This window comes from Gopherus flavomarginatus, chromosome 6, assembly GCF_025201925.1.
Source record: "Gopherus flavomarginatus isolate rGopFla2 chromosome 6, rGopFla2.mat.asm, whole genome shotgun sequence".
NCBI classification, from domain to species: Eukaryota; Metazoa; Chordata; order Testudines; family Testudinidae; genus Gopherus; species Gopherus flavomarginatus.
The window spans coordinates 67,896,212-67,906,877 of record NC_066622.1 but is presented as its reverse complement, the minus strand read 5'-3'; the positions used below and the strand labels follow the sequence as shown (position 1 = coordinate 67,906,877).

Genomic DNA, 10,666 nt, shown 5'->3' with positions numbered 1-10,666 from the left:
CCCAGGGACAATACAGACTGTGGGAAGTTCTCTCACCAATCTCCTTGCTGGGTTATGATAAAAAGGGCTCAGTAGACTGCAACCCTGGCCCTAGAGAGAGAAGGGCTACGTGGAGAGTCACAGTGAGCCTGTGATATCAGAGGGGTAGCCGGGTTAGTCTGGATCTGTAAATCGGCAGAGTCCTGTGGCACCTTATGACTAACAAGCGCATTGGAACATGCATCCGATGAGGTGGGTATAGAAAGCTCATGCTCCGTTTGTTACTTTACAAGGTGCCACAGGACACCCTGCTGCTTTTAGTGCGCCTCTGAGGTCAATACTGGATTTATAATGGCGCCGGGGGCACCCTTCTTCGCGCCCACCCCGCCTGCGGGGTCAGCGCTTAACGCTGCGAACTGCGGCAGCTCCGTGGCAGCCTGGCTCCTGCCCCGCCCCTTTCCCCAGCGTGCTACGTCTGCTTCCTCGCCCACATCCCCGATCAGCCTGGGCGGCAGGAGGAGGCAGCTTAGCCCGTCACTCCGGAGAGGAGGAGGAGGAGGAGGAGGAGAGCAAGAGGCGGGTGTGAGGCCTCTCCCCTCAGCGTGCTACATTCTCCGCCCCCCCGCCGGTCAGCTGGATCAGCCTTTTCCGGCAGGAGGGGAAAGAAGCCAGCCGCAGCACGCCGCTCCGGAGAGGAGGAGGAGAAGAGGCGGGGGTGAGGTGTTGGGGAAGGGGCTGGAATTGGGGCATACTCCCTCCAGCCCCCTGTGTGAGCACCCCCCCACACACATCCAACAGGAATCTTGTTTACCCCCTCCCCAGCCCTGCTGCGCTTGCAGTTTACCCCGATCCCTCCCTAGCTCCTGCCTCGCTGTCCTTTTACCCCTGGCTCATTTTACAATTATTCTGCCGGGGGGCCACCAAAAGTTAATCCGACCCTGTCTCAGGTTAGCATAAACCGCGGGGAAGCATGGGACTCTCAGGGTCAAGGTCGGAGCTCTGCCACACAGAGTACTTAGCAAGTATTCAAAAATATGAATAATTTGTCCCCCAGCTGCTCAGACCTCCTTCCAAAAGCTGATTACTTTCCCTGTTCAGGACAATTGTTTTTAAGAGTCTTGTTAAGATTATGTACCTATAGGTGGATTTCTGCAGTCAGAGAGATCTTCAACTTTTTTAATGAGTGAATGCTTTCTGTTTGTCTTTGTATAACTTATATATTTAAATCTTATTCCTCAAAGGCTGTTGATATAAATCCTTTAGTCTCAGTGGGTCTTGGTAGCAATTTTCCAATAGTTCCTGTAGTGTCAAGTACTGAAGAGTTTCTAAGTGCTTGTCTGAAACTCCTTTTTGTTATAGGTATGAAAAACCTGTTCAGGCTTTTCTGCATATCACAGTATCATTTTAGGCCCAAACTTTCCCATGTTGCAATCTTCTAAAGGTTGGGTTGGTTATCTACTGCTTCACTCAAGCCAGATATTACTGGGGTAGCCAGCCTTACACGGAAAAGGCTGCCAGTGCTGGTCAAGACTCAATCTATAGGTAAACTACAAAGAGGAGCTACTACTTATTAATAAACTTTATGCATTTGTAAATATATGTACTCCAAACAGAAACCACAGGAGATGCTTTTGCTGACCTAACACTAGCAATTACTGAACACTTACTCTGTGATGTTCTGATATGGGATTACTGTCCTAATTAAACATTGGTTAAAACCAGGTCCTATTCTACACCAAGCTCTGCTATCTAGCACATGTGTAGAGCTCTCTACTTTGCTTCTGCATAAGGTGTCTTCATGTTCTGTTATTTTTATCATTTTTCATTAGTCTCATACCAAAAATGCAGAACTGACAACACAATCTTAATCAAAGACCAATTCTTGTTTCCCTTCAGATAGCAGCTGGGCTATTATTGTAGTGCCTAGGAGCTTCCTTATTAACACAGTTGATACTGATAAAATGAGAGAACAGACATTGGATGGCAGTAAACTTAGGCCAGGTAAGTTTTGTCAGCATAGCTGTCTGTCATGTGTGTGAAAATACCGCGCCGTCTAGTGACATCGCTATGCTGGCAAAGTCCTCAGGGATGGTCAACACTAAACTTAGGTCAGCTAGGTAGTTATGCTGACCCAAGCCCCGGTGTAGATGCTGCTAGGTTGACAAAATAATTGTTCTGGCTGCACAACTACTATCTCTTGTGGAGGTGGATTTACTCAGCAATGGCCAAACCCCTTCTGTCTCTGCAGGTGTTCCATTGTAGCCTTTCCAGTGGACGCATACACATAAGCTCAGTACAGAGGCAACTGTGCCGCAGGGTGTGTCTGTTGACGTAACCAACATCACTGTGGTACTGTCCTGCCAAAAAAACTCCTCCTGTCAGCATATGCTATGTCTGCACCAAGGGACTCTTGGTCTAGCTATACCTACAAAGGATTTGTACTGTAGCTGAGGTCTTTGTTTTTCTGTGGGGCAAGGACCGTCTCCTTATCTGTGTTAGAAAACACCTACTGCTGCACGCACTTCTTCAATCTAGTGACTATTCACCCATGGCCTCTGTGGCAGTGCGGCAGCCATTATTACTAGAAGTGACAGTGTCCTTGACATTTTCCTGGAGAACGCTGCTTGGACTCTCCGGCTCTGTGCCTCCTGTCAGCTCCTCCCCTGCCCTGCAGTATTTGCTGCATGCCAGCAGGCCCTGCTTCCGCTTCCCTCCCCATGCCACCTGCCCACAGCAATCAGCTGTTTTGCTGTGTGCAGGGGGTATGGGGAGGAAGGGGGAGTGTGGTGTGCTGGAGGGAGGGGTTGGAACGTGAGAGGAAAGAACAGGGGAGTGCAGACACAAATCCAAGAGTTAAACCCTCAAGCTTTTTTTGTCCTATGCAGTTCTCATTCATTGAACTTGGTGGTCAGTGATGCAGCATCAGCTTCTAGTGAGGCTGCTGAATTTTTTTAATGTAATTCAAAGCATCTATGTATTTTTTCTCTGCATCAACAGGGTCGCCCAGAGGATTCAGGGGGTCTGGGGCAGGGCTGGGTCTTCGGCAGCAATTCAGCAGTGGGTCCCTCTTGGAGGGAAGGACCCACTGCCAAATTGCCACCGAAGAATGAAGCAGCGGCAGTAGAACAACCTTAGTGCCGCTGACCACAGCTTCCCCCCCTCCCCCCATGCTGCATGTGGCTCTTGTACTCACCGGGTGGCACTCCGAGGCTTCAGGCAGCACTTCAGTGGCGGGTCCTTCACTCGCTCAGAGTCTTCCGCTGCACTGAAGGACCCTCCGCCAAAGACCTAGAGCGACTGAAGGGCCCGCCCCCAAAGTGCTGCCAAAAACCCAAAGTGGCTCATGGGGCCTGGGGCAAATTGCCCCACTTGCCTTTTCCTCTCTGGATGGCTCTGCTCATCAATGGCAAATTTTGAGGCAACATCTGCGAACACTCTCTCTGATACTGAAACCACTGAGTGCCACGCGATGGGAAAGTCAAATGGAGGAGATAAAGCCTATCAAACACCAAATTGGGAAGACAGATAATGCCATGGTTGCCATTATGGAGGACAGTGCTATGACAGAACTGTTCATGGGAGAACAGTGGCAGAAGGAAATGGAATCACCAGAAACATACATAACTTCATTTCTGTGTGGCTTAGTGTTGTGACATAATACACTGTTTGAAATAAATGTTGTAAGCAAGACTCCAAGTTGTTGACCTTGATATATCTGGAGCAATGGAACAACTGGACAAAGCAAAGTCATACCTACAGTCTTACTGGTCAGATGAGGGATTTGAAAATGTTCTGAAGAGTGCACGGAAGTTGGCAGAGAAAATTCATACTGAAGCTATTTTCCCACCCATTCAAGTCACCAAAGAAGACATTTTGATTATGAGGCATGGGATAATCCCATAAGAGACCCCAAACAACAATTCAAAGTTGAATTCTTTAACCAGGTGCTAGACTGCAATACAGTCAGTTAAGAATGTTTCATGCAGCTCCAGGAACACAGCAGTATATTTGGGATGTTATCTGATATTCCAAAACTCCTCACTATACATGAAGGAGACCTACACTAGCAATGCAGGGCACTAGAAACAGTGTTGACACATAACATGTGCGATATTGATGCAAGTGATTTAGGTGATGAACTGAAAGCCCTTTCAAGATACATTTCAGCAGGATCAACTCCAAAGGCTGTTCTGGAATATATGTGCACAAATAAGATGACCACTCGCTTTCCAAATGTTTTTGTTGGTCTGCTCATACTTCTAACACTTCCTTTAACAGTTGCCAGTGGAGAACGCAGCTTCTCCAAGCTGAAGTTAATAAAACACATCTATGCTCCACAATGACACAGGAGAGGCTGGTCGGCCTTGCAACCATCTCAACAGAGCATGAGCTGGCCCAGACTGTGGACCTTCAGCAGGAAGCAGTTCAAATCTTTGCAACCAGAAAAGCACCACTTTGATTATTCAAACAGATAAAAATGCCAGTGTTTACTATGCAGACAAGAAAAGTTACATTTGTTCAGGCATTTGAAAGTTGTGTTACTTAAAATATTTGAACAAGGCATTTTAAGTTTAGTTCTCCTTTATTGGGGTACGTAGCAGAGCAGTACCATGAGAGGAGTAGAATTGAGACCTTTCAAAGTTTTGGCCCAAGCAAGGGGGCATGGGGGCGTCATTTGGGCTCCCCGCCTCAGATGCCAAAATGTTGTGGGCCGGCCCTGCTGGCACCTCTGGATTGGGAAACCCTGAATTAAAGTGAAACTCAGGCCCCTACTGACCTGACATTGCATGGGAATTTACAATGTAAAATGGAGAAAACTGTTTGGAAATTGACAGTCAAGTTGTTTGTCCCTGACATGGGTATGCAGTGTTAGAGGGGGAGGAGGCTGCAGGAAACCTGTTCCATTCTGGGTTGCATTCCAGACCAACAAGGGGCTGTGTCACTGCCTGCCCTGCAACCTTACACTGCTTCACTGTTGTAGCTCCCAACCTGCACTTCTCCCAAAGAGCCTGCAGGTCACACCCGGCGCGTTGGTGTACAGCTGCAGTCCTGGTTCAGCAACCTGTTAGTGACACACGAGCCACCCTCTGGCTTCCAGCCACCTATTACTACCCGCAGGGTGATTCAACATACCTCCAGCCCTCTCCTGGACAGTTCAAATATTAAAGGTCTGTTGCTCCTGCTATAAAGGGTCGATATTCAAGGTTGCTACTTTAAGTGGAGTTACTCAACAGTGCAGTTTAAACACAGCATTGGCTTGGTTTCACTGAAAAAGAATAAAACCAATTTTATTTAAAAAAGATGATTGAATTTTAAGTGAATTCAAGTATCAGGTGTGAAAGTCAGAAATGTTTTCTAGTAGCTAAACTTAACACGCTTGACTAGGTTCAAGGTTAAATTGTCACCCCATGTTCCCAGCAATGTGGCTGACCAAATTCTCAGGTCAGGATCTCCCCGAAAATCAAAGAGCTGGTTCCTTTGTGTTGTTAGATGAGAGAGATCCTTTGGGGTTTTCTGCCCCCCTTTTTTTTTATAGGCCAGTTAACCCTTGAAGTGGATTCTTTTGAGGGTTACCCCTCAAAGCAAAGTTTATTCAAGCAGTAAAGAAGGCAACATTGAGTCTGGTGGTGAAGGAGGCTCCCTATGTTTGCTGGAATGCAAATTTGGTTTGTCTCCTGCCCTTTAGTGTCCCAGGGACCCTGCTTACTCCTTCTATGTAAACTGAGGTAAAAACACATTTCTTCATTCAGGATACTTCTGCCTGGGCCGGGCTGTGTGGGTTTGAACACATTAAGAATAGCATGCAGGGGACTTCATACTGTACATCTAATGTTACATACACTTCACCATAATATTATTGGCCTGTGGGCTGTTAGTTTTCAGATGTTTCCCCCACAAGCCATATTTTGTACAAAGATTATTACACTAGAGTGTGGGTGTGAACCACGGGAGTGCTTTCAGTCTCACCTTCCTCCCACTGGCATGGCCCCATGAGGGTCACACAGTTGCAGTCCCTAAAATGGAAGCTGCACAGAGACGTTTTCCTCCCTTGTGGCATCCAGCACACCCAAGGCAACAGAGAGGAGTGAGAGCAAGAGACCATTCCATAGAAGGGGCATAGCAGCGGATGCACTTCCCCCTGCAAGCCAGGATTTCTTAGGGTGGAAGGGAGGGGTGCAGCTCTGCATTGCCCCAAATAAGAGGGGGGAGGAGGTTGGCTATGGAACCTTACCTCTTAATTTCCACGCTAACAGATGCGTGGAGATTTCTTTAACTATGCTGTAATTAGGGGGTGTTTTAGTTTAAGGACTACGTATTTTCAACCTTACCACTATCTAAACAGTGTCTTGTTTGGGAACTGTCTTGTACAGTAAGATGTACATGTAAACACTGCTGATCATGGATTTAATTCAGTGTATGTATTTTGTACATCGCTAGATGCACAGTTATTGGGCATGGAACACTTATACTTGTGTGAGTGTGTGGATGGTGTTCAATATTTAAATGAGAGACTGCATCTTCCTAGATACTGTACAGTGTCACTTTAGCCTGAGGCTGCGGTTGTTACAAATAACTCATTGGCTCCAATTAGCCTTGGGGATGTTTTAAGGTTCCATTTGCACCACATACGTTGTCGTATGTTGTAAAAAGTACTTAAATACAGTATTGCCCTGACTAATACCATGAGGCTTTACTATGTCTGTGCTCCCATAAGCAGACAGGCTGCGAGGGGATCCTTGCATCATTGCTGCTGCTCTCCTATGAGATTCTCTGGGTTTTGCACTAACCATCCCACACCACAGAGCCTGTGGAGGGCTTGAGGGTGGCTGGGAGGCAGTATTGAGACACAAGACCTTCATGTAGGTGACTATGGCCTCCACTGATACCTCAAACTTCAGTGACTAAACCCCTTACCATTTAAGGTGACCCACCCACTCCTACCTCTTGGAGGAAAGAATGCACTGTAAACTCAGGGCACAAACTTGCAGTGTCCCGTCATCCCACCACCGCCCCCTCGAAGTCTGGCCCATGGTGCTAATGAGATCAAACCATGTTAAGGAACTGAGACATGTCCTGGAGCATGATTCCTTAACAGGCTTGTAACTGTTGGTTTCTGTTCAGCACATGAGATCAAACCATACTATAACACAGGCTCTATCACATTTGCTAAAGTACAGTAGAATCTGTAGTCTAGGCAGGGCCTCATTCAAGCAGAGGCATAACTTAATTATTGCTAGCTGGGTTCCAACCCAGGTTTCCTGATGAGTGTGGACTGGCAACTCCTTGCTGGAAGACTATGCTGTGAAACTGTGACATGGATGACTTCATGTCCCTGTAGGATTGTGTCTAGCCCAGTCTTCAGGGATTGTTTTTCCCACAGCATAGACTGTTCAGAAAAGAATGGCAGGACCCTGCTGGAAAGAACCATTTAAACACAACTGTAGCGATGCAGTCCTGCTTACAAGAGATGTATATGCATTAGAAAATTGTATAGCCATTTTGCAGCAGTTATTCAGTTGCACTTCTGCTAGCAACAGTGCAAGCCCTAGTGCATACAATACTTGGCCATTAAAATCTGTTCTGTACCCCCTGTGAGGCAAGCTTGGTCAAACTTGGCTAGAAAGATCAGCTTCCATCTGTTCCTCCATGTAGATGCAGTCCTGCGGAGCAATCCTATCCTTAAAATCAGGATCAAAACCTTGATGTGGAAGGGCTGGATAGGGAGGGGAACTCTGCCTGGGTTAAAAGTGACAGAAGTCCTGTGGCACCTTATAGACAGACATATTGGAGCATAAGCTTTCATGGGTGAATACCAACTTCGTCAGACGCATGTGGTGGAAATTTCCAGAGGCAGGTATAAATATGCAAGTGTAAGCAGAGTCAGGATGAGCTCTACCCTGACATCTGGTGGTGAATTATGGGGAGTGTGGAAAGGAATTTTAGGTATTTGCATTGACACACCCACCCCACCTAGCATAGCCCACGGCAGCCTGGGATGGTTATTTTGACAGCTCTGGTATCCCCAATTTCTTTGTTATTGGGTCAGGAGGAATAAAGTGTTGTCACCCTGATTATGTGAATGACGACTATGAGACTGCTTTATGACAGAAATGTCTCAATATGAATTAAGTAGCACTCGCTGGACAAGGGACGTAGGTGCCAAAACCCATTGAAATGAGAGACACACCAATCCCCAACCTCTATCTGATGGTATGGGCCCCTTTTGCGGGCTTGGAACACCAATTGCACATCCTCCTCTCCCCACTGTTGAAGAGTAGAGCTAATTTTGATTCCATTAGGAGTCCATCTAGAGACTGCTGAGCTGAATTCACGTTGGGCCAATGGTGCACCAGCACCGGGGCTCCCCTACTACAAGCTGAAATCACTAAAAGAGCTAAGCTTACTGAGCTGAGATCACTGAGTGCTGTGTTAACTAGTGGGGGAGCCTGAAGATCTATCGCTAAGCGGCTGGCAGAGCGGAGCAGTTTGCAGCATGTTGGAGCAGCCCATGGAACAGTGAGCGGGGTGGAGCGGTTTGCGGGGACGGCTGGAGTGGCTCACGTTGGCTGGAGGAGCGGCACAGCTGGTGTAGTGGAGCTGGTTGTGGTGAAGGCTGCAGCAGAACTCCACGGAGAGGCAGAGCAGTTGGCCCTGGCCCACGTAAGGTGCCCCTTAACACCCTGTGTGTGACCCCCCCATTTCCACCCAGGCTGGGGGTGGTAAAACTCTGCAGATAAACTTTTGAACTCTGGAGTGGCACTGACCAGAGACTTTCGGGTTGTTGGACTTTGAGGTGATTGGACTTAAGACCCTAAGGGGGAAGCACATTGCCAAACATACTTGGAGGTGGGTTTTTTGCTTATGGTTTGTGTTATAATCCTGTTTGTGGTGTTTCTCCAACGTGATGCCGCATTGTTTCCCTCCTTTTATTAAAAGGATTTTGCTACACTCAGACTCCGTACTTGCGAGTGGGGAAGTATTGCCTCTTAGAGGCCCCTGGGGGGGTGGTATGTAATTGTCCCAGGTCACTGGGTGGAGGGTTGAGCCAGTTATGCATTCTGTTATTGAAATTGAACCTCTGGATACTGAACCCAGCCCTTGTTGCTGCCAACTCAGAGGGGCAGAAGGGTTACACAGGCAAGGATCAGTCTACAGATAACAAGGTTAGTTCAATCAGGGAGGATGAGGCCCTCTTCTAGCAGTTGAGGTGTGAACACCAATGGAGGAGAAACTCCTTTTGTAGTTGGCTAGCCATTCACAGTCTTTGTTTAATCCTGAGCTGATGGTGTCAAATTTGCAAATGAACTGAAGCTCAGCAGTTTCTCTTTGGAGTCTGATCCTGAAGGTTTTTTTGCTGCAGGATGGTTTCCTTTAAATCTGCTATTGTGTGTCCAGGGAGGTTGAAGTGTTCTCCTACAGGTTTTTGTATATTGCCATTCCTAATATCTGACTTCTGTCCATTTATCTGTTCACACAGGGATTGTCCAGTTTGGCCGATAGAGGGGCATTGCTGGCACATGATGGTGTACATTACATTGGTGGACGTGCAGGTGAATGAACCGGTGATGGTGTGGCTGATCTGGTTAGGTCCTGTGATGGTGCTGCTGGTATAAATATGTGGGCAGAGTTGGCGTCAAGGTTTGTTCAATGGATTGGTTCCTGAGTTAGAGTTACGATGGTGCAGTGTGTGGTTGCTGGTGAAGAATATACTTAAGGTTGGCGGGTTAAGGACTGACCTGCCTCCCAAGGCCTGTGAAAGTGAGGGATCATTGTCCAGGATGCGTTGTAGATCACTGATGATGTATTGGAGAGGTTTTAGCTGAGGTGATGGCCAGTGGAGTTCTGTTGGTTTCTTTCTTGGGCTTGTCTTGCAACAGGAGGCTTCTGGGTACACATCTGGCTCTGTTGATTTGTTTCCTTATTTCCTTGTGCAGGTATTGTAGTTTTGAGAATGCTTGGTGAATATCTTGCAGGTGTTGGTCTCTGTCTGAGGGGTTGGAGCAAATACGGTTATACCACAGCGCTTGGCTGTAGACAATGGATCATGTGGTGTGTCCGGGATGGAAGCTGGAGACATGAAGATAAGCATAGCGGTCAGTGGGTTTTCAGTATAGTGTGGTGTTAACGTGACCATCACTTATTTGTACCGCAGTGTCTAGAAAGTGGACCTCCCGTGTAGATTGGTCCAGGCTGAGGTTGATGGTGGGGTGGAAGCTGTTGAAATCGTGAAATCTTCCAGAGTCTCCTTCCCATGTGTCCAGATTATGAAGATGTAATCAGTGTAGCATAGGTAGAGAAGGGGCATGAGTGGACGAGAGCTGAGGAAGCATTTTTCCAGGTCAGCCATAAAAATGTTCACATATTGTGGGGCCATGTGGGTGCCCATAGCGGTGCCACTGTTCTGGAGGTATATATTGTGACCAAATTTGAAATAATTGTGCGTGAGGATAAAGTCACAGAGCTCAGCAACCAGTTGTGCTGTGGCATCAGCAGGGATACTGTTCCTGACAGCTTGTATTCCATCTGTGTGTGGGATGTTTGTGTAGAGAGCCTCCATATCCATGGTGACTAAGATGGTGTTTTCTGGAAGCTCACCAATGCATTGTAGTTTTCTCAGGAAATCAGTGGTGTCATTTTCTCAGGAAATCAGAGCTAGCTCGAAGTGCTGGAAGCATAGGGTCCGAGT

At 47.3% G+C, this 10,666-nt stretch overlaps 1 protein-coding gene across 7 annotated transcripts in view; it reads left to right on the top strand.

The window, feature by feature from the left end:
* Positions 1-632: 632 nt before the first annotated feature.
* ELOVL3 (ELOVL fatty acid elongase 3) overlaps positions 633-10,666 on the top strand; it is a 38,170-nt gene continuing 28,136 nt past the window's right edge. For 3 of the 7 annotated variants that reach the window (XM_050960310.1, XM_050960309.1, XM_050960303.1), the window contains exons 1-3: positions 712-926; positions 1,339-1,521; positions 1,876-1,980. The gene's annotated coding sequence lies outside the window, so the exon portion shown is untranslated. The other 4 variants (XM_050960304.1, XM_050960305.1, XM_050960306.1 and 1 more) reach the window with 4 other exon arrangements.